This window comes from Myodes glareolus, chromosome 5 (genome assembly GCF_982192425.1).
Source record: "Myodes glareolus chromosome 5, mMyoGla1.1, whole genome shotgun sequence".
In the NCBI taxonomy this organism is placed as follows: Eukaryota; Metazoa; Chordata; class Mammalia; order Rodentia; family Cricetidae; genus Myodes; species Myodes glareolus.
Window position 1 is genome coordinate 62,500,410 of NC_142030.1, and position 25,009 is coordinate 62,525,418.

A 25,009-nucleotide genomic window follows, 5' to 3' on the forward strand; every position below is an offset into this window, starting at 1 on the left:
CAAGAGTTTAAGGAAGGAGTCGGGGCTACAGGCGAAATGTTTGATATTGTCTCATCCATTTGGGAATGAAGGAGGTTGCCCAGGAAAGGTATATAATCTTTTAGAATTTTAGACTGTCACATAAGGAAAGAAGTGACAACAAAAGGGATTAACTGGGAGAAAGTGGAGGGATGCATTGGTTAAGATAAAGAGTAGTCAGAATGAGGACTAGCTGAGTGAGAGATACGGAAGAGAGAAGCCTGTGTGAACAGTGAGATGGTTGGATTGGATCCAAATTTGGGGGTATTCTAAGGGACACATACTTAGGAGGTGACTGAGGATGACGAGAGGTCCTGTGACCCAGACTGTGGGAGGGTACAAAAGAGAAATGCACAGAGTAACGACCATGATGTGGATTCAGAAAAGAAAAAAATATAAATAGTTGGTCTGGTCATTACAATTTGCTTTCTTCTTTGCAGAAGCTATGCAATTAAAACAAAACAACCAGAACAAAGAACAGAGGAAAACAACCAAACCACCCAAAACATGGCTGTTTTGAATTATTAAGGTGAGGCAATCTCCAACTAGTGAGGTGACTTTGAGTATCCTTAGCCTATAGAACTCTGTCTTTTCCTTTGTGAATATTAAGCAGGTAGATCAAATGATCTCTGGCACCTAACAGTTCTGCGGCTCTAAAGCATTTGTTATTTTCTAATTCAAATTACAGATATTCTCTTCTAATGCTCAGGATCCTGTTTAGAACCCCAGTTCATACTAAACAAGCTGTATGTTTAGGCCAGGCTAGCCCTATGTATTTGTTTTCTGAGTTGAAGTCTGCAGATCTTTAAGGGAGAAATAACATGTATCTTTCTGGAAATCACAAGTGACCTAATTTCTCTAGAATGAAACGTGACCACATTGTTTATATTTTGTTTGTTACCAGGCAATGGAGATGAAGACTCACTCCTAGGATGTTGTGTCAGTTGTCCTTTCTACCTTTAGAGCATCGGCGAGGAAAGCGGGTAAAAGCAGCTTCAGGGAGCAGAGGCAGCAAGAAGGAAGGTAAACAATAAAGACACAGAAGCAAGATGGCAGTGGTGGACGTGAAGAGAGAAGCCATTGGTATAGAGGAGCATCAGAAAGCCTTTCCTGCCTGTGGAGTACAGAAGACAGTAGTGCCGTCCAGCTGATGATGTTCAGGCCCAGCAACGGCATACCACACGGCACTTGCCTCCTTCCAAATGGTGAGTTTCACAATGTGTTTCTATGATCTGAAAATTTTACACCCAGCAGAATTATACCCTAAGCATTTCTTGGCAGGAACTGCCTTAATGCAAGGTCTACTAGCCCTTCGGAGGAGTGATTCACACACTCGATGGCTATGTGCCTTTCTCTGGAAGCTAAGCTGAGAAGACTTAGAAAACCTTTTAAAGGATGCAGTCTTTATTTTATCTTTGAAATGAGAGTTGACTTGAACTGTGCAAACTATTTGCTTCTTGTTTCTTCATTATCACATATTTAGTTTCCATCACAAGAGGCTCTTCACTGGATGACTCACCACCTGGTGTGGACAGAGAACAAAGCTTGGTTAAAACTTTAACAGTATTAATGCCATGATGTCCCTCAGTGGCCATCTTGGTTGTTTCTAATTTCTCTTCAGCATCTTCCCCCCCACCACATACCCATGCACACACACACTTACAGATTTGTTATATTTTCCCCCTTTGCCTCCTTCATTTTCTTCTAGTAAGATAAATCTGGGAACTCAGAAGGATGGAAATTTGGCCCTAATTGGCCATCATGAGGGATATACACACATGCCAGATTTCAACAGGCAACCAAACAATCCTTCACTGTGTGCATGGCCTTCAGTGAAATATGGTCTTCTCAGAGACCCTCTGGGGCCTTCAGTGAAATATGGTCTTCTCAGGGACCCCTGCTGGGCATTCAATGAAATATGGTCTTCTCAGAGACTCCCTGTTGGGGCCTTCAGTGAAATATGGTCTTCTCAGGGACCCCTGCTGGGCATTCAATGAAATATGGTCTTCTCAGAGACCCCCTGTTGGGGCCTTCAGTGAAATATGGTCTTCTCAGAGACCCCCTGTTGGGGCATTCAGTGAAATATGGTCTTCTCAGAGATCCCCTGTTGGGACATTCTTAGATTGATTCTTTGTCAAGTGTAATTTTGGAAAAAGGGCTGAGGAAGGACAACAATCTATATGAAGAAAGAAATTAAAGACGTGGGGCTAATGCAGCCTTTGCAAGACCAAAATAATCCAAAAGAGAACATAGCTTAGAGGTTCTAGACTTTACTTCAAGTCAGGGTTATCAATATTTTGTACATCTCACTATAATCTTGTGATTTTTCTATTCATTTATTACTACATCTAGTAAATCATTACTATCCAATGACATCGCCTGTCATTAACAATGATCATAAAAGAATTTTCATCTGTAAACAATTCCTAGTAAGGGCTGGCTCTCTGACAGTCACCGCAAAGGCCATGTGAGCCCATCAGAAAGGAAATGATTAAAACCAGATAAATTCAATGACATTACATGCTCATATGATTATGCAGGGTTCATGGTAAGAACTTTTTCTTTTAAGGATTGGTACAGGTACCTTGTGATCGATATATAGGGACCTGACACTATAGCTAAGTTTCAAAAATGATTGCTTACTATATTTATTCTAATCTAGTCAACACTGTTATTCTCAAAACTAAAAAGTAATTTCTGTTATTTTTCTCCCTCTTCTATCCTTTCCTTGTGTCAATATTTTAAAAGCAACAACTGGAACAATAATTGATCTGTTTTAATCTTTCTTAACCAAAAGAGACTGTACCTCCTGTGTGTACAAATAAAATTCCCGGGCCTAGTGAAGAGAGAACAAAATTATGTTTGGATTTCAAGACTCCAGTGGAAGTCTCTGAGGTATTCAGCTCCTGATCAGAGGCCTATGTATGATCTTCCAGGCATGGCCATAGGCAACTGTGTAATTTTTAACCAGCAGACCTTCAGGGACAAACTGCCTTCCCCATGCAGACTTGGGGCACACCTAATGCATTGTAGTTTCTGAAGTGGGTAACTGTCAAGGATTCAGCTCCTCCTCCAACCCTTCCTTTTGTGTCACGTGGTCACATCCTCAGCCAAGAACTTTCTTGTCATCTGAGGCTCAGATTGGGACTTAGGCTTAGTTCTTACCCTGTAATCTCTTTACAGGGTCTAGGAGGGAACCTTAAAGCTATATTCGCTTCTAACTTGGAACCAGTCTGTGTTTAGTCCCAGTTCTTTCTTCTACTCTCAGGCTCCTTTTTATCACAAGTGAAAAAACAAAACAAACCCCAAGCCTATGATGATCCATTTGCCTCTCAGAGTTATGAGTGCATAACTCCAATTGGGAAGGTATTGATTTTTCCACTTCCAGCTTCCTCCCTGTCCATCCCACTAGGAGGTTTGCCTTGTTTAGAAACTCCTGTGACACCAACACCCAGTGCTCCTGAAACTGAACTCCCTATGGGTCAAGGGTGGCCCTTTGGTTGAAATGATCTTAGGTGAATCTTTTAAGTTTTCTGAGTTTCTGTTTTATCAAAAATCAGGACTCTGTTACTTGTTCCTTGAAATTGTGACAATAGTACTCAATGCTTGTGAAGCATATTCTACCCAGCAGGCTGAGACTCAGTTCTTGCAACTAAGCTGTTAATCAGATACAAAACATGGCACGTGGGTATGTGGCCGCTTCTCTTGTGCTATCTAAGCAGATATCAGTCATGTTTTATGGTAAGGACTTTAAATGTAAATGTTTCCTGAAACAGTTAATGACTTATTAACTCTGACTACTTCCTTTGCTACCATTTTCTGATTAATCATGGGAGGGAAAGTTTGTCTGTCTACCTGGTAGAATTTTCCTTTTCTTTGGATATTTCTTGCCAGCTCCCTTTCCCTGTGAAATTTGATGTTTATTTTGTATTCCAAGCACAATGATGCTCTAGTTTTCCACAGTGTCTCAAGGTCATTGGCTCCGGGAACAGTGATGCTCTAGTCTTCCTGCGGTGTCTCAGGCACAATGATGCTCTAGTCTTCCTGTGTTTTCTCGGGCACAATGATGCTCTAGTCTTCCTGTGTTTTCTCGGGCACAATGATACTCTAGTCTTCCTACAGTGCCTCAGGACCATTGGCCTTGTTCTTCATCACTCTGATGAAGCTGATCATCAAAGCAAGCAGGAGCTACCAGAAAAGTGTTTATGAATTAGAGAATTAGAGCATGCCCCACTAAAGTCTAGGGAAAGTTTGATTCCAATTGCTCACACTCAGTCATGCATTTGTTGATCCACTCTTTTCCGAACTTTTCCTCTTATTTTGTCCTCCAAATTTTTTTATAGTTCTGAGATAGTGCCCCAAATATATTTCCTTTATCTGAGAACTTGATTCAGTGTCTGATTTTGAGTAACTTTAAATATAGGTATACACACACACACACACACACGCACACACACATATAATCTTTTTTACATTTTCTTTTTTTGATCTTTTGAGATTATAACATTACACAGACTGAAGAGATTTTATTTCAGTGTTTATGATGCACACATATATAATATATGTGTAACAACTTTTAACAATAGTTAAAGATAAAATAATCTTCAAAAGATTCTCAAGGGATGTAAATCAATACAGCAATGCGATGATAGAACTTGAAAACAAAATTAATGCACTTCTTTTACCAAAGGAAAAAAATCATAGATAAACCAAGTCAAATGAATCCGAAGTGGTAGTTGAAAGTCACACTCACGCCTCACCGCCATTCAGATTGGTCTCATCAAGTGGGAAATAAACACAGAGTGAGAACATCAAATGTTCATATTATAGGATGGAAATTTCAAGTTAGAAGTTACTGTGAGCTGTACTCAAATATTTGAAAACTGGGCAGCATGACTCATTGCTGCAATTCTGGCTCTTGGGAGGCTGTGGCAGGAGATTGTCATGCGTTTGATACAGAGTGAGAACATACATTTTTAGGCCAGGTGGTGGTGGTGCACACCTTTAATCCCAACACTTCGGAGGCAGAGGCAAGTGGATCTTTGAGTTTGAGGCCAGCCAGGTCTACAGAGTGAGTTCCAGTACAGCTAGGGCTGTTACACAGAGAAATGTGTCTTGAGTCCCCCCCCCCCCCCGCAACATACATTTTATCAAAGAGTTTGGTATGCACAATGACGCGGTGTTTGTGCCATGGAGACTGTAGATAATTCACATGCAGGAGATTATTGACTTCAAACTGACCGAAGGAACAGCTGTCACTGAGGTGGATGGCCATGGAGGAACATGTTGCCTTAGAAACAATCTGGTTTTTATTTTTGATAGTTGAAAGATCAGTTAGTTTTTGAGTGTTGTATATGAATTTTAATGTTATTAATTTTTGAGGACCATATCAAACCCATTCTGATTTAATAAGGGGTATTAAAAACATAGAAAATGAAATTCTGTACAAATGTAGTAGTTTACTTTGCTTAGAGCAGGTGGGTGTGACAGATGCGTCCTCAGTGCTCAGATGCCAGGCTCCTCCCTGAGGAAGCACGCTCTTTACCTAATGTTAACTGGCCAATATCTCTTTCCTGCTCTATCTATACCTTAATTTATGCTTACCTTTATACAAATAAATGTCTTAACTGATGAATCTGATGTCAAAGTCCCTTTTCATACAGCCATTTCCAAACACAAACATTGTTTTGTTTCAGGATGGCCGCAATGAAACAAAAGCTTATGTTCTCAAAGGTAGGAGGGAAAACTGAGTTTCCTCAAGCACTTGAAGGGAGGACGTACTACTCCTGGCATATTCTGTTTTCAACTAGACTTTTCTAGGTGATCCTTGCTTGCAGACTCACATAGTATGGTTGGCTGCAGTAAGGTCAGATTTTGGCTGCTCAGGAGCTGAAACCGAAGCATGGAGTCAGCAAACTAATCACTCACATGGTTGACTTCTTCCCACAGGAGTAAAACTTCTTCCTCTGGGGCTGGTGAGTGAGGCAAAACTTAGTTCTTCGGGGCCAGCCAAAAAGGGAGAACACACACACACCTTCAACATGTCAGGATCTATCTTCTTTATTTCTTTCTTTACAACTTTCCTGATATATCCCTTCTCTATATCTCTGTTTTTCCCTTATGGCTTATATACCCCAGCAAAATCTTTCAAGCAGTATAAAACTTACAATGTTGCTACATTCCGATTTTCAAGAGGATGATTATAATGAATATACATTTTTAAAAGCATGTTTCTCATTTCCTTTGCATGATTAAACATTTGAAGTATTCCAGGTGCAGAACAACTTATTTCTAAGGACTCACATACATTCATATCTTAGTAACTCATTATAGACTAATAAAATATAAGCAAGCAAGGTATTTTTCTCAGCCAATTCTTTTACTAGCAGGCTGCATTTTATAGTTACAAAAAAAGAATTGTGTTATTATTTATTCCAAAAGGTAATCTTATAAGACAAATCTTAAAAATGTCACAAATCTAAACTTTCATATATGAAAACAATCAGTCATTTTTACTTTAAATCCTTAGGTTGTATGCCCACTCATCAACAGGATTTTTTATTAAATCATATCAGGACTCTGAGGGCAGAAATGGATACAAGGAATTATTCATCACCTTTGATCACCAATCCATCTTATTAAGAAAGGTACATCAGCTTGTAATGACTTTTGTTCTCTGACCTCAAAAAGTTCCTTGCTCAACTATCAAAAGTCCATGATCCAAAATTCTGAACTGAACCTTTGTTCAAGACTGTATGGGCTACACAGGGCATGCAGGGGGAATAATGATAATCTCTATTTTTCCCCTGCAGGATGTACAATGGATAAAAATAGCAGGCAGCTTTCTCATCCCTTTCATCTCTCACCCAATACCCATAAGTAACATGAATAGTATCCAATAGTCATTATTAAACATAAGAAAATAACCCAGGAATGTGTAGCATCGGCATATGGGAAAGACTCAGACAGGTACTTAGATGACTACTATGTAATTTTTTTTTTTTTTTACTGAGTGACCTTCTGCCCCACAATTGTGAAAGTTTCCTAAGAACTAAGGAGTTTGACTGTTTCAAAATGGTTCTAAGCCAGCCTCTTTCTAATTCCCCCAGCAGGAGTGGGTGTGGGGCTACCTCTAACACTTTGTATTTCTAGGCTCCAGGCTTCCAGGAGCAGAATGTTGCTTATGGCCAGCAGTAAATAAATATGGCTCACCCCTGTCACCATGGCTTTACAGAGGAAAGAATAGCCAAGCTGGCTTCATACCAGCAACAGAAACGATTTCATAACCTTCTATTGCCCCAGATTTGGCAGTGGTACCATCTTGGGCATGTGGTCTGTGCTAGTCACAGAGGCTGTGGGTTTGGGATGACACTATGCTCTATCCTCAGTGTCCTAAACTGGGTATCCTTCATTTTCATTTTGCCCTGCAACCAACAAATGAAATAGTTGGCTGGCAGCTAGAACAAGATGAACTGTGCACATAGGCACTGTGGTTAACTGAGTTGATAAAGCACAAATTAGGCAGACACGAGGACTGGTTTCCATACCTGAAACCACATTAAAAAGCCAATGTGCTCGGTTATGCATGTTTGTAATCCCAGCATTGGAAATGCTGAGACAGACAGAAGCCCGGAGATTACTGGCCAGTAATATTATTCAATATCAACCATGGAACTCCAGATTCAGAGAGAGACTGTCTCAAAAAGCAAAATGCCTATTGTCAACCTCTGGTTTCTGCATATACACTAACTACAACACAGAGACACACACCACAACACAAACATACCAGAATACACACACACACACACACACACACACACACACACACAGAGAGAGAGAGAGAGAGAGAGAGAGAGAGAGAGAGAGAGAGAGAGAAGAGAGAAGAATGTATGTTATGTCTGCTTTGCTCTTTCTTCTTCCAAGCATTTCTCTGGTTTTGGCTTCTGCTCTTGCTCTGGAAGCTAACAAGGTGGAGAGTGAGGGAAGCTGGGGATGGTGTCCCCCCCAAGTATATAAGTAATTAGTTTGGGGCCATGATTTTGAATGGTAAAAGGTTTCAGCTTTTCTTTATATATCATTTTTTTTATCCATTTATATACCAATGGATACTTACACTGATTCCATGACTTGGTTGTGAATAGTCCCATGATACACACGAGTGGGCAGTTGCTCTATACTGTGCAGCCTTTGATCGACTGCGTTGGGTAATCATAATCAAAGACTGGGGTATTCAGCTCATACAGTAGCTCTTTTTGATTTTTTAAAGAACTTCCATACAGATCTCATCGTAGCTGCACCACAATCCCTATCAACAGTTTAGAAGCATTTCCCCACTCCACATCCTTACCACCATTTGTTTTGATGACAGTCATTCTGATTGGGACGAAATGGAAACTCAATGTAGTTGTCACTTGCATTCCTTTAATGTTGATTTTGTTTTCATGCATTTCAGCAAAACCAATGCAAGTGAGCCTAGGAGAGGCAAAGCCCTGAGGACTACCTGTCCTGAGGACCCCATGCTGTTATTGAGCATAGCTCTGCTTATTGTCCCCATGGTCACCACGCCCCTCATAATCTACTGGGTTGTATGAAAACTCTCAGGGGGTTTCTAGCCCTTCATTGGGCAGTGTTACTGGTATTTAAAATAATAGTGATTGACTTTTTCCAAGTCTTGCTGCTGGAGTAGAGAAAGCAGATTCAACCACCATCCTTAGAAAGAATTTAGACAAGCATTGATTAGTAAAGCTAGGCTAAGATGTTTTTGTTAATGGCTTTGATATAGAAAACCTTGGGGAATAATTTAAAGTTTAGAAAGACACGTGGCAGAGATATGGAGAGAGGTGGGGGTGTTTTGGAGGGAAGCTGCTAGACTTCAGCATCTAGAGTCAATGGAGAGAGAAAAGTGATTAGGGAAAGGGGTGGAAAGGCGTATAAAAGAGATTCAGAGATATGACAGGGGCCAGGGAAGAGAGAAAGAAGATGCCAGGGAGAAGAAGTGGATGCTGATGGATCCAGTGGTTTGACTCTGGTTCAGGAAGCTCAGAGACGGGCTGAGATCCTGTGCAAGTCCTTCTCCATCACAGAGGACGAGGAAGCCTGGAAGCCACCACGGGAGCGGCTCAGTGCAGCCTCCTGCTCCTGCTTCTTCTTAATGCTGGCTCTCTTTGGGCCCTCTCCTCTCCATGGCTCATGAGTCTCCTGTGTAAGATGGGGAGCGCAGCGTGGTGCACAGAACTGAGTAGGTTACAAACCCAGGAGAGTCGCAAGAAATGGGATGAAGGACAAGGAAAGCAGCCCAAGGGGAACACAGGAAGGTGGAAAGGGAGACTGAGGAGCTCACGGGGGCAAGCACATGTGGTCATTTTTTTCTTTTGTACTCTTTTGTATTGTTTTATGTCTATGACTCAGTAATAGTTTTAATGATATACTGATATACTATGATACTTACACCTTTCAGAATGTATGAGTCAGTAAGTTTTAGTATATTGACAAAGTGCTATCTTTGCCACCGCTCTGATTATAGAACATCTGACCTCATCAGGAGCTCCCGCACCCATTAGTAGTTGGTCACTGTTCTCACCAAATCTAGAGACTACACGTCTGCTCTCGGTCCCTATGGGTGTGCCTATTCTGGACATTTTGTATAAGTAGAAACAGTGACATGTGTGCTCTGGTGAATGGCTTCTGCTTTCCTTACCGTGTGGGCTCGGAGTCAAGCCAAATCACAAACCTCACTACAGAACTTTCCTAGGGAATCTGCCAGACAGGTCAAATGTGCTGACTCTTCAGATGGAGGATCTTTGGGCGCTCCAGAATTGTTCTGGTCCCTCTGTGGATGCTCGGCTACTGATCTTACAGCATCCCTGGTTTTAAAATTGTAGAATTTTGAGGTTGTTATGGGGATTTGAAGACGGGGTGAGAACAGTACTAATTCAAGTGCCACAAACTCAATGGCCTTATACTTGGAACCGAAGTAAAACCTTAAAGACTTTGGTCAACTTCCACAGATCTGGAAAGGTCAATTTCAGCATTTTTCTCTGCTATATTCATTTCTTCTGTGGAGAGGCAAAAATTTGGTGGCTCCTACACTATCATCTGGAAGGTTGCTCTTTGCTGATATTTCAAAGCTCCTTGTCACCCACTCCCCCGATTATAGAAGAAAACTTAAAAACTTAAAAAGAACATAATAATTCACAGAAATGAAATAAAATCTGTCACATAAAAGTTTATTACTGCCGGGTGGTAGTGACTTGCACCTTTAATCCCGGCACTTGGAGTCAGGGTCAGGGGATTCTGTGAGTCCAAGGCCAGTCTGGTCTACAGAGCAAGTTCCAGGACAGCCAGGGCTGTTAACACAGAGAAACCCTGTCTCAAAAAACAAAAATGCACAAAAAAGTTGGTCACCACTTGGAATATCATTCCGCTGTTTTGTGCCTTTTCCATAGCATTTGCTGATGTTTTCTGACTATAGTAGCCACACAGTGTGAGGATTATAAAGTAAGCTTCCTAGGAGTATTGCGTCAATGTCTAGCAACAAGGTGGATTTAGGACTAAAATGACTCCAAGTTAGAAAATGTAGAATAATGTAAGAATAAAAGTTAAGCCAACTTATAATTTCATTCTCTAGGAAAAATACTTGTGATACAACACCAAGGCACTTTCTTTTACACTATCCTAAAAATTCTTCTGTATATTACACAGCCTATACTTAGCTATACATATATAAGAGTATTTTTAATTAAATATTTGTCATATGATTATATTTTTCTTAACATATAAACACTATTTTTTCATGTTTATAATACTTGGAAGTACAACATTCCACTAATTTTATATATATATATATGTGTGTGTGTGTGCATAATTTTTAAATTTCATGTAATATGTAATATTATATATAATATAATAATTTGAATTTTCAAAAAGTGAGTACACTGGTGTGGCCATCATGTCAATCAAGGTCAGGATGATGAGGAAGACAGTGATGACAGGACAGTAGTCTGCTATGCTTTGTATCCTCAGTGTACATCAAACACCCCATCTCAGTCTGTGCTCTGATTACAGTTAGGTACCACCTTGCCTATCATCACAGATGATATGTAATTATTATGTGTCTAATATTGGAGACATTCTTAGGAAAACTAGGTTACTAAAATCAGCTTCTTCTGAGATTTTCAGTTCTCTTGTTTTCTGTTCTGGAGATACAGTCTAAAGTACAATGTTTAAGTTTTCTGAAGCTCAAGTTCCTCATTCCTAAAATTCAAAACATCGTCTGTACTTCCCAGGATTGTGACAAGGGTAGATACGCTGAGCAGGTAGCAGAAGCCTGGAGCAGAGTGAAAACCTAGCACATTTCAGTTCCTTTGTCTTTGCCTCCTACACGGTACAGACACTTTTCTCAAGGTTTAGTCAAAGGCGAGATAAGAGAACAAGGCTCAAATAAATAAATAAATAATGCATGGTTAAATAGAGTGATGTGGAGTGGAAAAGAAAAACACAGCTTTGCTTTTTCTGCTGTATTTTCATTTCATATGAAAAATACCCTAACATGTCAGTCATGTATGCACTATGTAGTATATCTAAACTAATAGTATATGTCAAGATCCATGAAGCTGTGTTCAATTTTATAAATTTGATATTTGTTCTTAAGAGACAAATTATTTGTCTTGTTCTATTTGACTTGGGGTAAACATGAAAATTATCTTGCTTCTGTACTGTAGTATTCTGTTTTCTGGGACTATAATACAATACCTGAAGAAGGATACCTGTCATTTGAAAGGCTCCATTTAGCTCATGGTTTTGGAGGCTGAAAGTTCAATATTAGGCAGACACATGGAATGCTTTGATGAGGGTTCTCTTGGCTACAATACGTGTCAGAAGGCTGGAAGGGAACAGCTATATGGAAGAGTGTAAGCACCCAGAGTGCCCTTGCTTTCTCTCTTGAGTCTTTGTAGGACCATAGTGATCTCTTTGGAATGGCATGCCCAGGGATCTAATTGATTTCAAGAAGTTCCCGCTCTTCAAGGTCCCACTATCTCCCATCATTGTCTGACTGGGAATTGAGTTTCTAGCTCATGACCCCTGACTTTTCTTTCTGTGTAAGAATTTAGAAAAATTGGTCACCAAAAGAACACATAATCCAATAAAAAAAATGGAGTACAGACCTAAATAGAGAACACTCAAGAGAGGAATCTAAAATGGCTGAAAGACACTTAAGGAAATCTTCAGTATCCTTAGTCATCAGAGAAATGCAAATAAAAACAACTCTGAGATTCTATCTTACACCTGTAAGAATGGCCAAGATCAAAAACACTGATGACAACTTATGCTGGAGAGGTGGGGAAAAGGGAACACTCCCACATTGCTGGTGGGAGTGCAAGCTGGTACAGCCCCTTTGGATGTCAGTGTGGCAATTTCTCAGAAAATTAGGAAACAATCTTCCTCAAGACCCAGTAATACCACTTTTGGGTATATATCCAAAGGATGCTCAATCGTGCCACAAGGACATGTGTTCAACTATGTTCATAGCAGCCTTGTTTGTCATAGCCAGAACCTAGAAACAACTTAAATGCCCCTTGACTGAAGAATGGATAAGGAAAATGTGGTACATTTACACAATGGAGTACTACACTGAAGGACAAAATAGCGACATCTTGAATTTTGCAGGAAAATGGATGAAGCTAGAAAACATTATTTTGAGTGAAGTAATCCAGACCCAGAGAGACAATTATCACATGTACTCACTCATAAGTGGCTTTTAAACATAAAGCAAAGAAAACCAGCTCAGAAATCACAATCCCAGAGAACCTAGACAACAATGCGGACACTAAGAGAGACTTACATAGATCAAATCTACATGGGAAGTAGAAAAACACAAGATCTCCTGAGTAAATTGGGAACATGCGGACCTTGTGGGAGGGCTGAAGGGTGTAGGAGAGAGGCAGGAGGGGAGCAGAGAAAAATATAGAGCTCAATAAAAATCAATAAAAAACGAATTTAGAAGTTAAGCCTAATGTAATTCAAGAAAGGCAGAAAGGCAGCACACCTTAAAAGAACAAAGAGGCGAGAATCTAGATGGGGATAAGAGTAAAAAAAGGGTTAGGGGTGGAAAGATGGTAAGAAAAACTAAGATAAATGTGGGTAATGTCATGAAGGGACCAGCACAAGGGGGCGCTGAGTGAGTAAGAGCAAAGAGTGAGATAGGATGGAGAAAACATGGAGCAGGAGCAATAGAAGAGACCCTGATGATGAAGAGCAGAGAGGATGTAACAGCGCTGGGCTGCAAAGAGTGGTTTAGGGCAGCAGAGAGCTTGGAGTCTGTAAGCGAATGGAAACTGAGATAAAGAGTTAACCAGCTGGCAGACGAAAGGAGCCTTCGACTCCTGGACAGTGTTAAGGGAAGGTACGAGTCTCCTTGTTCGTTTATTAAAGTACGGCGGAGAGCTATCAAAGGAGGCAGTTGAAGATACCTGGTTTTGACTCCTGTTGCAGTTCCTCCAGGATCTCTGTCTTACCCAAGGATGCAAATGGTTTCCTCCTGTGTTCCGTAACATAGATCTATCTTTACTCTAACTGTTCTGTGCAGCCGGTACTTGTGGGAGAGAATATCTTGTGAGGAAATTGTATGCAATCTATAGATTGACATACAACATCTGAGGATAGTTCGCACACATGCACTCACACTCATGCACATGCACACGCACATACCCGAGGAGGGAAACAGTATGAGAACTAGGAAATAACTTCTTTTTTTGTTTGTTTTTTGTTTTGCATTTTTTTTTTTTTTTGAGACAGGGTTTCTCTCTGTAGCCCTGGGTGTTCCGGAACTCACTCTGTAGACCAGGCTGGCCTCAAACTCATAGAGATTCTTCTGCCTCTGCCTCTATAATGCAGTGATTAAAGGTGTGCACCACCAGCCAGTGGAAATAACTTCTTTAACTCCATCCTTGGAGTCTGTCTCTTTGTCTCAATGTTTCACAGAGAGAGAGAGAGAGAGAGAGAGAGAGAGAGAGAGAGAGAGAGAGAAACTCGATCAGTTACTAATTGATTTGTAATCCATCTTAACTACTCCAGGAAGACTGTGTTACTAATGCCATTTACTATGTTAATTAACACGTACGTGCTCCTGGCAATAAAATAATATAAAAATAGAACCCTTTTCCCCTCCTGAAATTTGTGTCTCCTTTTTTATGCAATGGAGTTTGGAGGCTGGGAAGAGACTGTGGTGACAAAGGGGGAATATATTCAACGAAGGGGGGCGGCCTCATTACCCCAGTATTCTGATGAAGTCTGAGTAAAAACATTTCTGATCTGGCAAAATCGTAAATCGTGTCTTCCACTTTGCAGCCCACAGGGCCTTGTGTTTGGATGAGGGGTCCACGCTTAGAACACATGGGACCAAATCCATTCAGTGACTCTGACCAGGAGCAGAAAATGGAAATGTTGAAGTGACAGCAGCCATGACCACTCCCTGCTGGGCTGCACTCAGGTAAGGCACGCTTCCTTAAACTGTAATATCTGCCGCAAAGTTCCCTGTATTTTCTCGTTAACGAGGAGAGCGTGGAGTCCGTGTGTACTCACAGATCTATTTGTTCATCGCCTCCGTTTTGTTCCCTGCGGTTTCCAGTGCTCCCAGCGTTAACTGCACCGGTTGTGGCTGCCGTGGGTGTTCATTTAAATGAGGATAAGCATTTTGCAAAGAACGTGGCACACAGGGATACTGGGTTTGGTGCCTGTAGAGAGTATTGCAGGCGCAGAGGTGGTGTGACTTTTGTGTTCGCCGCTGGCCTCCTCCCTCCGGGGCTTCAGCTGAGCAGATTTATTTTCTGTGGCATTTGGTACTGGTTGCTGGCTCACCGTTTCTATGGGGGAAGTGTCACGCTGAAGTCTGTAGGGGTGGCCGACTGTGCCCCTCTTTGACATTATTACTCATTTCTTGAGTGGAGAATGTCATCTAGTGTCAACTTCCCCCATTTTTCAATGTATTGGAGCTGGCCGTATCTTTTCTGTCACTCACAGAAAGTACAGACTTCACAGACTACAGGACGGGGCGGGGGTGGGGGAGGAACACAGGCTCAGGGGGTTGGGCTTCCTTTTCCCTTTCTTTTCAGTATTTCTGTCTTAATGTGAGTCCCTTAACCTGCCCAATGCTGTAAACAGCATGACAGACTTGTTTTGTCCCCGCTTCATGGTGAGAAACCTCTTACTTTAAATGTTTGAGAATCTTGCAGGGCCTTTGGGTCCCGGAAGAATGCATCAAACATAGAGACCCGTTGCTTTCAGTTTCTGCCCGTTACCCCGTGACACCAAGGCACAGGGTAAAACTTCTCAGTTTTGTTTTTATGTGTCCCAAGGTCTCCGTGTCGTTCTGGCATTTTCATGCATGAGAACATTTTCTATCTGCCTTTTATTTGATCTGATACGTTAGCTCAGTGTTTTGGTTAGATTGGGAGAGACTTTGGATGAACTATTCATTTCCTTTCTGCGTGTGGTGGCGAGTCTCATCACAGACTCAAGTTCCCTACGGTGGCGAGGTCAGGTAGCAAATGTTCTTTTGGTCTGCAGCTGTGAGGTCACAGTTAACTGGAGCAAGGTCGTTGGCAGTTTTTAATTTTTCTCTTTTTTCTTCTGATAGTCATCTACTGCACATACGCACTATTGAGTGTTTGCATGTGTGAACACTACGCGTGACACGCTGGAGGCTAAGTCCTTCCACATGCCTGCGAACACCAGATTTCCTTTCGTTGTGTGGCACGTCCCGGGTCTAGAGCGCTGCAGAACACATTTTGGGACAGGCTGTCTAGGACAAAGACTTCATTCATGATTTGGAAAATAAAAATCCTGGAAAGAGGTTTTGCTCTGACTTTCTGTAGTCTACTCAGAAGCTTGTCTAGACTTCGTAGCTTATTTATATGCTGCCTGGGATAGATAGGCCTGCTCAGCAGGGCACACTCAAAAGCCAAGAAGGTCAATAGAGCCTATGCCTGTTTCTACTCTGTGACCCGTTGCCTTCGTCTTCCTGGTGTCTGAGAACAGATCTGAGAGGCAGAGTTGCACGGTGCTGAAGACCGACAGCCTCAGTCCCACTTGGTGCCGAGCGAGAGGAGTGTGCACGTCATGTCGTGTCTTCCTCCAAGGGTTGCTCACCTGTTTTCTTCTCAGCGAAGCTTATTCTAATGGTACTATTCTAAGTGGAAAACTGCACCCTCCTTCCTCCCAACCCCCCGATTCTGCTCCTCCATAGGGCTTATCTTTTGTGTATATTTACTGTTTGTGTATGTGGTTTTTATTTCCCTGATCCCTCTGGGTTATAAATTCCACAAAGGGAAGGACTTTAAAAATATTTTAATTGCTATTTTAATTGCTGAATCCTAAATGCCAATCAATGATCCGGCACAGACTAGATGTTTGCTAAGTAAATGTCCTTGGTTGAATAAATATGTGTGCCCGCAACAACACGTATTTTACAGTTAAGGTCAAGGCACTCTGTTGCTCTGAAATAGCTGATGGTGCCGGCCTTTAGGGCTTTCAGTCTGAGAGCAACTCTAGGATTACCTTCACCACCCTCATCACCTCATTCTGCTCGGGGGTTTTCAAGGGATGTTCCCTACGTACTTACAAAAAAATTCCCGTTCTCATCAGGAAGCAGGATGGATGCCCCGCGAACCCTTAGATGCCAGGGCTGGGTTCATGAGACACGGAGACCTCCATCTTCCTCACGATAAGGAGGTTTAGATGGGCCCAGGCAGGTGTCATCTCCATCCCTTTCATTCCCAGAGCCTTCAGGGCTGTGCACAGGTACAGTTCCAGGTACCAGTGTGGTGGGGATGACTTGATTGTTCTGATCGCTGGGTTTTGTCACCTATCCTCTGTGTGTGAATTCCTAAACTGGGATGCCTTTGGAGTCCGAGGGATGTGCATGGATACCGCAGTCTGTAGAAAGCACATCAATGTCTGTACACCATCCTCACAGGAGACATTAAGCCTAACAGTCTCTAGTCTGCAGTATAGATTTCGTTTTCCTGCGTGCTTGTGAGTCCCCTTGAGAGAAGTCAGTGGGCAGTAAAAATCCCAGCTGGGAAACGGGAATCGCTGGTCCCTGGCAGGGCTCACATGTGGACCAGGCTTGGGACAGCTGACCAATGAGATTGAACGAGTGTCTATTTTGTGTTTTTCATTTCCTCTTATCACCCTCCCATAGCCTTTAAGAGTCAGACAAAGAGAGAGTCTGTGGTCTGAATGACCCCTCAGTTAGTCTAAGCTGAAGTGGGGATACAGGGGAGGAGACCATACAAACAGCGCTCAGCTCAGGATTAGAATAAACCCAGGACAGGCAACAGCTGAACCTGGCTCAGCAACATAATCCACACTCAAGTTGAAAGCCTGGCTCAGAGTTGGCCATAGTGGCTCATGTCTGTAACTCCTAGCTCAAACAGGAGGCTCAGAAGGAGTTTGAGGCCAGTCTGGATTTCATAAAGAATTCCTCGTCGGTCTGTGCTCAATAAGCAAAGCAACACAACAAATCAGGCCAGCTCAGTTGAGTCAAGGGTCTTAGGAAACCAACTCCAAACTTGTCTCCAGCATCTCAGTGCTCCACGTTGGCCTGCTTGGTTAGAGTCTCACTCCCTTCCCAGAGAGCGACAGTCTGACTGCCTGCGGCTTGGAATCAGAATGAGGAAGATGACAACAGTCTGCTGCCTTCAGCATCCACTGAGGACTCTTTCCTCTGTGCTGGGCCAGCCTGCTACACCTGCAGTTGTACCTGCTGTTCATTGAGGGCCAGAAACCTTTGTGCTATTTTTTCAAGGAACAAATGTTATGCCAAGGTGGGGAAAGAAGTGTGGAGAGGATGAAGGGCTTTGGGGATCCAGAACTCCCCTAAAACTGGCACCTCCCGTTCCCAAGAACTTTGTGATGCTGTGATGTTAATTCTCCCCAGGTTTGCCCACTGTCCACGTGAGATTTGGTTCTCAGATACCCGTTTACTCGCGAGCTGTTCATCTCTTTTTAGCATCTGCATTAAGTTGCTTTGGTCTTTTCTCCTCTCCTTCCATTCTGGGGGGTTTGTCTTTTGAACACATCCTTCTCTATAGATATATTTTTAAGGAGTGAAGGAGAGGAACATAGGAAATTTGCCACCTCATCCTGAACCCTTTAAGGAAGTCATGTCATTCTCTAGAACCATCTTGATATTTTTCCAGGAAACCCATCTGTTGATTGGGGGTAGGAGGGATCATATTTCAATTAGTTATATGTCATAATTTAAAATCACTTTGAGTAATGCTTTGTCTCCCTAGGGAATAAGACTAGATGTTCTCTGACCACCTCTCCTTACTCCTGTGTTTCTACTTTATATACTATCCATACATCTTGATAAGGAGGTCTTGATAAGAAGGCTTTGGGATCACATTTTCTAGAATCATGTGATATTTGTATTTCTCTGACTGCTGCCTGCCTTGTTGGCAAGGCAAATTTAAGGGTAGCTGGTACCTTCATCTGAATTGATTAGAACCTGTTAGTCCCTGTTGGCTGGACTGGCTTAATTTTGGCTTTCACGGGCCATAATCTCTGGGGTCTCCCCCAGTTACTCCACTTGTCCACCAGTCTACCTCAGTCTCTGCACAATGTTATTGCTAATGTGAAGTCAGTGGGTGGTCTGCTTGATGTTGATTCCTCCCTGATACTCCAAGGGAAGTAAAGGTTGCTCTGAAAGCTGAATTAAGGACATGCTCTCCACATCGAGTTTCTTAATTGTGTGCCCATATGCTACCAATAGGAGTATTCTGCAGATAGCGCAGATGGGACTAGGCTATAGGCAAGTCCTGCTGTCCCCAGTGTTAACTAACTATGAACCTGCTCCACTGTGGACCAAACCCTGGGATGCAGGAAACAGGACCCACATGGTTAACAGTCTTGCTCTCCTGTTGCCCTGATTTTTTTTCTCCTTTTTAAATAAATGATAAAATGGATATTTCCAGGGCCATGTCTTCTGTTTATCTTGGAGCAGACAGCTTCATTGACTGTTTGCCCAGGCTGTGTGTTTCCATCTCTGGGAGTGAGGACCTCAATACAGGTATAATAGTTTGGGAAGACCCTCTTCCTGAACAGTATGACAATGCCTTTTCAATGTCTCTGTTTGTATTTTGGAGGTTATATATTAGATAATTTTTCCTCTTTGCATTCTTTTTATAAAATATCTTGGTCCCTCCTTACTTAAAAAAAATCAAAACAAGTCTGTTGCATTGGGGGGGGAGGGAAAAGAGAAAGGCAAGTAAAATTTTCAAAAATACTGTTTTCTCAGTCCTGATGGGATGATGTGAAATGAGTTTGAAAAGAATTAGAAAGTGTAAATGCCGTGAAACTGTTGGTACTTGGATGGTGTGTTGGAGTAAGGATTATATATACAGAAACTGAGACTTTGGGTTACAGAATTCTAAGGTTTGGGGAGGAAGTTAACTTAGTATTAGCCCTGTGAAGTAGGATCATTGTTTAACCACCTCCATCTGTATGAAGGACTTCAGGTCATTTTCATCCTTCATTCCCCTCTTCCTTTCCCCCTCCTGATGAAACCCCTTCTTTTCAGCAAATACTTCACGCCTGATTTCTGTATGTGACCCATTGAATTTAATTAGGGGTTCTTGTCCCTGTGTGATCGGGAGGCTGTTTCCTGGAACATGGGCAACAACAGCATCTACCCCAATGAGAAAATGGCATTGTCTTTTACCTCCCCTGGCAACTATGAACTGTCAAGATAAACACATCTGCACTGAGTTCATAAGGGCAATGTTGCCTTGCCAGAAAACATTTAAAAATCCCTAATTATATATATGTGTTTATACATATTTATGCATTATATGCATAAATGTATATATAATATTTGTATATTTTAATAAAACATTTATAAGAATTGAAAGTACCAAAACATTAAGATACACTAATGTTGGTTTATGACATTTTGAGTAATTTTATCCTTTCTCCCTCCACAAGAAATCTATACATTTTCTTTACTTACATCTGTTATTGATCAGAAAAAAAATATGATCAAAGGAGAAGAGCAAAATGGTAAAGATATTAAAGGATTGATCTTTTAAAAATATAATTATTTCACTTTCGCTGAAACAATGTGTCAAACAGCCAAGGCTACCATGGTACGGGCAGGCTGAGATGCGGGTGGGCGGAGTGCTGGTGTATCTGGGCTTGCAGCCCCCAATATGCACATCCTAATTATCCCATCAGGCTGCCTCTCCATCCCTGCTTCACCATTGCATTTGAATATGCATACATGTAAAAGTGTTATTTTGTAAGAGCCCAGATTAAAACAAAACATCATGACACTCTCTTGACAGGATAACTGTTGCTGAAGATGAAGTGGAGGTCTCTGCATTCTGTCCACATTCTCCTAAGACGGAGAGTAGGTGCTAGCTCTGGGCTTCACTGGTCACACAGATGGCCCTGGTGAAGCTGGATGGGTCACAGAAGGGATGGGTGTTGTGACAAGAGGCAAAGGTTAGTGGGGTTTGGAGAGAGATAAGGGACGCTACAGGAGTAAAGTAATCAGAATGCATTGTACACATGCGTGGAGTTGCCAAAGAACAAACCTCATTAAAAAGGAATAAAACTATAAGATTTTGTACGTGTTTTCATTTTTATGTGGAATTACTTATTGGTGCATACAGTGTCCACGAGGAGGGTAAAATAAAAAGGAAATTGAAAAACTAAGCAAGGCTTTTCTATTCTTGCTACAAAATTCAAGATTTCTAAAATAATTCAATTCAGTAGCCAGCGAGTAGAGCAGGGATTCTCAACCTGCGGGTCGCGACCCTGACCCTGGTGTCAAAGGACCCTGTCATAGGCGTCACCTAAGCCCATTGGAAAATACATATATTTACACTAAGATTCATAACAGTAGTAAAATTACAGTTATGAAGTAGCAACAAAAATAATGTAATGTTTGAGGGTCACCACAATATGAAAAACTGGATTAAAGGGTAGCAGGCACCATTAGGAAGGTTGAGCACCACAGCTCTACCCTAGAAAATTGCTACTTCTGAAAGTGGCCACATGGTGGCGCAGTGACACCTCACAAAAGTGACTCTCGGCCTCTTCAGACGCAAAAAGCTTAGGATCCTAAAGAAAGGTCTTTAGGACTCCAGGGGGGACCCCCAGAAAGAGAGGAACCGGTCCCATGTGCTTCTGGCTTCCAAGAACAGGCACGGCTGTTTTAATATTTCTGTTAAAAAATGTGGTTGGACTTCTCCCAGAAGCGGTACATGAAACTTTCCCTTCTGGTCTTTTGTGTGAAAGAGACAGCCATATCGTTAATCTTTGCATCGGCTTGGTTTTGTTTTGATTACAAGCGATGAATTTCATTAAGAATCCACAAGTTTTCTGTGTGCTTCTGCACTCTTCATTTCTTTGGCTTGAAATGGGTTCCCTTGAATTGGCTTGAACTGACCCTGCCTCACCTCTCCCCAACCTAAATTCTCTTTTCAGCTGAGTGACGTGTGGTTGTAATCCATGTATTATTCAGCTCCTTGCAGCTTGGGGTTCACCCTCATTTTCTGAATGTCACTGATGAACTTCACACCGCTGAATTGAAGGTGACTTTCTCAGTGTTTATCTGTGTCTCCACCTTACTTTGCTGGCTATGATCTCTCCTGGCGCCCTTCTTACTTAACAATTTTTTTTTTGACATTTATTGTTTCTTAACATGAATGCATGTTTGGTCAGAGTGTGCCCACAGCAGGTGTGGGAAGTCAAAGGCCAGCTTTTACGTGTCCATTCTTGTTTCGTTTTTTGAGATTATAATTGAATTACATGTCTCTCTTTCCTCCCTCTAAACTCCCACATAATCCTCCCCACTCTTCTTCAAATCCATGGTCTTTTTTCATTAACACATGCAATGTATATGAATATATATATATATATATATATATATATATATATATATATATATATATATTCCTAAAAAAAAGCCTGTCCAGTTTGTATAATATTATTTGCATGTTTTCAGGGTTGGCCTTATGGCACTGGACAACCAGTTGGAGTGCTATTCCCCGAGGTAGACTTCTCTTGCCTTCCTTCCACCATGTGGGCTCCAGGGATCAAACTCAGGTCATCAGACTTGGCTACAAGAGTTATTTCTTACTGAGCCATCTTGCTGCCTCCCCCCCCCATCCATCTCTAGCCATTCATCCCCAGCTTTGAGGAGTTTTTCTATTTTCTCTGCTGGTATACTCCAGGGTTCTTTCTATGCTTGCCCCAAAGGTTTTGCTTATCTTTGCGCACTTCTCATGCAGAATCCCGACACTGATATTGTTCGGAGACTATTGGTGCAAGCAGGAGGCAATGCACAGAGCATAACCAAGAAGGACGTTTTAATTTACGTCAGATTTGAGATCTCTATGGAATATGCGAAATTAAAGATTAAACATAAGGTCAAGGTTAAAGTGTGTCATTATTGATCACCACTGCTGCCATCCCCATTTAGTTGCCCAAACCAGAGACAGAGGAGCCATGCAAAACTTATTTGTCTCAACTTTCTGCATCAGGCCAGTCATTAGTTTAGGCCCTGAATGATTTTGAATCTGTCTTTGGAGCCATCGCCATCCGCAGGATTCTGGTCTTTCCTTTCTGGCTTAGAACACTGTTTCCTCCAGTCCCTTTCCCCTGACTTGAGTCCTTAGGTATATTTTCTGTACAATAGAGCAAACACTTCCTCTAAACAAAACCGAATCTTTTAGCATCTTTACTCAAACACTCTGTCGTCCAGATTAGAGTGCTACGTTTGTCGTATCATTTCCCAGATGCCGCTTGCTTTGTTTATGTCTTCTCGTCACTTCTTGCCTCATTTCTCACCAGTTCATCTTGTTTTACACCATTGTCTAATGACACTCAGATGTTTGTTGCTCCTCATGCCTTTCCCACTGTTTTTGTCTCTGGTTTTGCTTATTTCATGCCCTTTGTCTCAAATTCTCTTCCAAGTGTTCTTTGTCTTGAAGTTTTTATAGCTCATCTCTCAATAGTCTCATCCATGGCATCTAAGTTTTCCCTCCAGCTTCTTTTTGTTCTGACTGCTCTCTTATGACCCTTCCACAGAACCATGCTGATATCTGTCCTGTGGGGCTTCCTGTGTGCTAATAGAGTGAGTTGCCTCTGTGTGTCTTGTCTAATAGGCAAGTCTTCCTTCAAAGGAGGGCTCGTAAGTATTCATTTCTTTTATACACCCCTGCTTTGGCACAGGACATAGTGCATAATGGATGTTTAATAAAGTTTTGTTATGTAGAATTTGACATGTTGTGGGCTCAAAGACCTGCTGTGTGACGTCTACTCTGGTAGACTGGATTTGGACTAGGAGGATGAAATAGAAAGCATTTGAATGAGCAAAGTGCGAAGACTCGCGTGGAGGACAGAGAAGCAACAGAGCTAAGCCATCTTCAGGTTTCCAAGCAGATTGGTGGAGCTTTTGAGAGGGGCTGTGGACATGGGGCCCGTCCCTGGGCAGAGGGAAGCTGCAGAGATCCTGAAATAGCGAGATGGCCTTTCCCGAGTGCAGGAAAAGCAGCACAGCATGGGGGACTAGGAGAGCTGAAGTAGGAAGCAGGAGGGACCAGCGAGGTCAGGGATACTTGGTGGACAGGCATCAGGTGAGACAGTCTCAGACCAGCATGGAACTGTGGGAGAAAAGAAGAAAGAGTGACTCTCACTTACTTGCTTCTCAAACACACAAGATCTATTTAAAATAAATAAATAAATAAAATATCAAAACTGGAGAGATGGCTCAGAGGTTAAAAGCATTGGCTGCTCTTCCAGAGGTCCTGGATTCAGAACCCAATATTCACATGGTGGCTCACAATCATCTGTAACTCCAGTTCTAGGGAATCTGATGCCCTCTTCTGACCTCCACTGGCACCAGGCATAGACCTGGGTGCACAGACATACAAGCAGGCAAAGCACCAGAGTACATGACCCAATTTAAAAAATATATAAGAATAAATATTTAAACACACATGATAAAAAGTACCTAGAATGTATGAAAGCTTCCATAGGTTAGAAAGACAAAACTTGAAGCTGGGGAGATAATCCAATTGGTAAAATAGTTCAGCAAAAAGACATTCAGTTCATACCTTAAGTACTGCTGTGAAAAGCTGTGTATAGAGGCATCCACACACATACGACCCCAAAGCTGAGAAGGCAGGGACAGGAGCATTTCTGGGTTTGCTGTTCAGGAGGTCTAGTCAGTTGGGGAACATCAGATGAAATGAGAGATCCTGTATAAAATGAAAAGGAGAAGGGCTTGAAAAGACTCTGGATGTTCTCAAATTGACGGCTGGCCTCCATGTGCCTGAATTCACATGTGTATATAATTTCATAGTAGGCTTAGAACTCTCTTACTTAAACAAAAGGGGGAGATGTTGCGGGAGCTCCTTCCTCTCCTTCAGCCAATAGCCGCTGAGAGACCAGCCCATTGGGGCGTGGTCTCTCTCTCTTTAAAAAAGCAGCAGCTGTCCTCCACTCTCTCTCTGGCTTCCGGCTCCTAGACTCCTTTCCTGTTCCCGCAGAGGGGCTGTTGTCTAGGACGGTAATCTGTAAGTTTTCTCCCCTTTGAATAAATAACCATTCTATTAATCATAATTCCAAACTGGTGTGGGACTGTTTGTGACTTACGCCTTCATATATACACTTACATATGTACACACACATACACACACAGGAACATCCATACACTGGTAAAAACTAACCACAAAACAAGCAAAAAAAATATCCAACTTTACTTAAGAAATCTAAAATAATACGATCTTCATGTTTAGCAAATTGGAAGTTTTGACACTTAAATGCAGTATTCATTGGGAATACAGCTTAGTTGACCGAGTGCTTGTGTGGGAAGCTCTTTGTTCAATTGTTGGCGCCTTGTGAACCAGGAATGATGATGTTGATCTAGCATACATAAGAAGTGGAAGCATGAGGATTAAGAATTTAAGCCTAGCTTCAG

The 25,009-nt window shown here is 41.9% G+C and overlaps 1 long non-coding RNA gene across 1 annotated transcript; it reads left to right on the forward strand.

The window, feature by feature from the left end:
• Window positions 1-456: 456 nt before the first annotated feature.
• Window positions 457-14,891, forward strand: LOC125391949 (uncharacterized). The gene is made up of 3 exons (XR_007229331.3): window positions 457-547; window positions 923-1,223; window positions 14,365-14,891. It is a non-coding gene; the product is annotated as an uncharacterized LOC125391949 (long non-coding RNA).
• The last annotated feature ends 10,118 nt before the right edge of the window (window positions 14,892-25,009 follow it).